General features: G+C 31.2%; 1 long non-coding RNA gene across 1 annotated transcript in view; it reads left to right on the forward strand.

Annotated features, from left to right (window-relative positions):
- The first annotated feature begins 332 nt into the window (after positions 1-332).
- The window catches only part of LOC119568219, a 10,206-nt gene continuing 5,656 nt past the window's right edge, over positions 333-4,882 (forward strand). Inside the window, exon 1 of the long non-coding RNA XR_005228082.1 lies at positions 333-381. This is a non-coding gene — a long non-coding RNA (uncharacterized LOC119568219). The remainder of the gene's footprint in view (positions 382-4,882) is intronic.

The following is a 4,882-nucleotide window of genomic DNA, read 5'->3' on the forward strand; positions in this document are numbered from 1 at the left end:
ACTGATATCCAATATATTCTTTTACAACGGTTATCTTAACTTTACAACGGATACTTTCACTTAGATATCTATTTTGGATTTCATATGATTTTGTTTTCTTTTATCTTGTTAGTCCATTTTTAACTTATATCTGTGACTAAGCGACTTGGCTGCATCGAACCCTTCGAGCCTCAAAAAAAGGGCTAATTCTGTTACGGGAAAAACGTGAAATTCCTGCTTATAATATTAATCGTAATGTACGAAGTTAGAAGTTAACAGGTTCGTGGGGGAATATTATTGTGTTGAAATGTAGTGCCTGTATTGATCCAAGATTTTCATTTACTTGATTTTGCTTATTTTTGCACGTTTCTGGTTTGTTTACGATTGCGTTTCGTTCTCCAGGTATGGCATTTTTAATTCCATTTCGAGACTCTTAATTTCGTAATAGATATTCTTCAGCAAATAAGCTTTTGTACACTTATGAAATGCATTTTTCCCTACCTTTAGTGGGCGGGATATGCACAAAATCGCTTATAACAAATAAGATAAATGCGAGTGAAGATAAAATTCGCAGTCCTCCCTGGTGATATGCTCGTATATACGGAATAAGGCCAGACTCTGTTATATTGGAAACATTGTAGTGGATTGAGGACGGGAGTATTTCGGTGTATTTAATTCAAAGCATGCAAGTATGATATGTGAAATACATTTTTAAAATGCCAAAAAAATTATCCAAAAACCTTTTATTATTTTGTTTTTTTTTGTTGTTTTTGATTAATTTGTTGTTATTCTTTTTATATTTCTGGCAGATATTCTTAGTAGAGAGTTTCTAGTGCAGCTTGTTCAAACCCCGAAAAAACCCCAAAAACAAAACACGAACAATTTTGCCTATTTTTCCAAACCTCCAAATCCCTCCCCTAAAATTTTTACACACACACCCACAAAACACACACGGGGTGGGGTGGTTTGGGGTTTGGGTTTGGGGGTGGGTTTTTTTTTTTTTTTTTTTTTTTGGTTTTTTTTTTTTTTTTATTATATATATCAAATATATATAAAAATAATTTTATAAAATATTATGTTTTTAAAAATTTATTATATAATATATATATTATATATATATATATTATTATATATTTTTCCCCTATTTATACATATGTTAGGCCAAACTCTTGACAACTTTACAGAATTAAAGTGTCAAAAAAATTTTTTAATTCCTCAATCAGTTGAAGATGAAAAACCAAAATGATTGTGGGAAAAAAGGAAAAACCCCTGCTAGCGCTGCTTAAGAAACTATCGCCAAAAAAAAAGACAAATTCCCCCTGGATTCTGAAAAAACCTAAGTAAAAATTGAAAAAAAATCCTAAAATCAAAGGGTTAAATTTCCAGTTGAAGAAGAAAATTTTTAAAAAAAAACAAAATACAAAAATTAAAAAGATATTGCGACAGATAAAAAAAATATTTAAAATAAACATTGCCAGAGATTAAAAACTTTTCTATAATAACAACTAAAAAACTCTCCCAAGGATGAACATCCACGAAAATTTAACCTACTGGACATTAAAAAAGTGGATAGTTTTATGTGGAAAAAGGTAAAAGATAGAGGGAAATAAATTTGTACCAAAATATACAAAAAGAATAAAGATCTAAAAACAACATTAATTAGACTCAATGACGCGAAGATGACCTTTGCCCTGCTAATAATTATAAAAGCAAAAAAAATTAAAGAATAACAAACCCGGAATAAGAAACAGCAGAACTAATCAAAAAATGCTGGGAAGTGTTAAAATACTTCTACAAATTGACAAAAAATTTGGGAAAGAAAAAAAATGGCCAGAAGACTGGATAAAATCATCTTTAAATTTCCCCTACCTAAAAAAAAAGGGGACGCACTCAATCCAAAAACAGGAATTTTTAAAAAGTCACAGCAGCAAAATTTTGTTGAAATTTTGCTGAAAAATGAAGTTAAAATTAAGAGAAAAAATGCAAAAAGAAAAAGCTGTTTTCGCCCGGAAAAGGTACAGAAACCCGATCCCAACTGAAATTGATCAGGGGAAAATAGGAAAATCAGAAAAACCCTTTCCTGTGTTTCATCGATTACTCAAACTTTTGATACTGTTGATCAGATATCCCCTGGAATAACATGAAAGTATGAAAATTTCCAAAAAAACTTCAACTAAAAAAAAACCATTATACCAAAAACAAACAACTGTAGAACCATTATGGGTTAACAGAATGGTTCAAGTCAACCATTTATACGACAAGGTTGCATTCTGTCTCCGCCCTTTTTAAAATATATTCTGAAAACAAATTTTGAAGGTGTTTTTAAGAATTTTTAAGGGAACTGTAGATTTTTGGGGGATACAAATATCAAATATAAGATCGCCGTTATATTTAAATTTGCCAGCAACTTGAATAAAACTACTAAAAAAGTTAAGAAGCAACGAAAGGCTGTTTTTTTTCTTATCCCAAGAAAACAAAGCCCATGAAGATTCAAAATAACCGGAAATAAACCCATGATAACATTTTTAAATTTAATGGATGGTTTTTTTTGGAAAATGTGAAAGATTCACTTATTTTGGGATTTTTTTTTACAAACACAAAATGATTCACCGGAATAAAAAGAAAATTTGCTATTGCCAAAAACCCACAGTTCTCCAAAAACATCTGGAAAACCGGAACAAAAGTGGGTTTATTAAACTCATTATTTTTTTTTTTTTTCCCCAATTGATAATATGGTTCTGAGTTTTGGGGTGCTAAAGAAGATAGACAAGAAAAGGTAAATAGTTTTGAATGGGGGTTTTTACAACGAGCTCTATTACGGGACAGAAAAAAAAGAATATGAAGTCTGAGAAAAACAATTTGTAAAGCCCGGCTGTTGGACCTGAAAAAAGGGGAAACTAAGTTTATTGGTCGTGAGAAATGAAAGTATTGAAAAACTTCTGAGGAAAGGGTGATAGGAAACAAGGAAGAGGAAAACCAAACAAGACTAAGCGAAAACATTAAGTATTTGCGGCTGACGTAAAATTGGAAAGAAAAGCGAAAGATCGATTGGTGGGAAGGATGGTGAGAGGGCCACGGGTGCTCAAAATGACATCCGTTACGATGAGATGTATGTATATGTTTCTTTATACTATTTTTATATTGATATTTTGTATATACATTTATAAAAAAATATTCATAATATATTTATATATTACAATTTTTAATACAAAACATATTATAGTTTTATTTTTTAATAAATATTTTTATAATACTTTATTATTATATATAATATATATTATATTATACTATTATCACTTTTATCTATAATATTATAATAATATTTAATTTTATATATATATATATAATTTATTATAACACCCCAAAAAACACCCCACACACAAACCAAAAAAACAAAACAAATATATATATATATAAAATATATATATATATATATTATATATATAATATATAATATATACATAAATTACTACATAATACTTTTAATAAAATTGTAAATTATATATATTTAATAAATATAAATTTTAAAATTTTATATTTATATATATATATAATTTTATATATTAATAATCATACAAATTATATTAAATAAATGGTTTATATATAGTATGGATATATTTTATAAAAAAAAAAACCCCCACACACAACCCCCACACACACCACACACACCAACACCCCACACAACCACCCCAAATAAAAAAGAATAGGAGAGGGGAAATTCAGTAGTGACCCCAAAGGACCTGCTTGAACACCAACCTCTCTGATAAAAATGAAGATAAGGGAAAAGAAACGGGAATCCGCAAGGATTTACTTGAACCCCTGTCGTCACACAGAGAAGAAATAATGTAATTTGTACATCATGTACGAGTCACTCGTCACGACTGACAAAATTGTGGGCTAAAGAAATACATAATAAATCTTTACGCCGGCACTAAGACAGCAACCAACCCTATTAATGAAAAGGTTTCAGCAATTTCAACTACCACATTGAATTCAACATTTATTAATATGCGACAGAATTTATGCATTAATAAATGATGACGTGAAAATATATTCGCCAACTTTTTAGCAAGCAAATCTCGGAGTCAGAAAATCTGAACTGCCGAGGTAGTTGCGTCTAGCTATACATGTTAGACTTCATTGATGAGGGGGATCCTATACCCAAAATGCCTTACATTGAAGAACTGAGCCAGGAAAATCTATAAATAACCTGTTCTTTTCTGCGAATCTGTGATGGGCGCTCGCGACATTCCTTACAGATATTTACGAATCACATGATCGCTTGGGAATTACCCAAAACATGCTAGCGACTTTAAGAGGGTGAGAAAGGTGTGATTAATAAGCGAATGATTATTCTAGCTTAAACCCTAGTCCTACATTAATTAATGGACGTAACTGTGGGTCACGCCGACTCAAGTTGCCGTCGAATGAATACTTCGGTTTCCTTACCTACTTTTCGAACGTCGGAGCGCAGATCTATTAGGCGTTTACGCAACCCTGGGGTAATATCGGCAATCCTGTGCACTATGATATGGGGGAGATCCTACGCTATATTCAATATAATAAATTTTAATAGAATTGCTTTACACGCTCCTTTCTAGCGCCGATAGAACGTGTCACCAAAAAGCAATGTAACAATGCTACGATTAATCCCAAGGCGTCAACAAAACAACAACCAAATTACAGGGAACCAAGTTGTCCTGTCTTGACCCTTCCCTTGATTTCTCCCGACCACAAGCGAAAGAGAAAGCGGGTCAGTAGTTAGGGAGGAAACGAGAAAGAAGTGATATTCGTGATAAATAAATCACGAACGCGTTTAATCGTTCAGTGAAACACATAAATCTCTGAAAACGAGAGAAATGAATTAATTACTAACTAACGAATGATATTCCCTGTTTATTGA

Source organism: Penaeus monodon, chromosome 43, assembly GCF_015228065.2.
Source record: "Penaeus monodon isolate SGIC_2016 chromosome 43, NSTDA_Pmon_1, whole genome shotgun sequence".
Classification (NCBI taxonomy): domain Eukaryota; kingdom Metazoa; phylum Arthropoda; class Malacostraca; order Decapoda; family Penaeidae; genus Penaeus; species Penaeus monodon.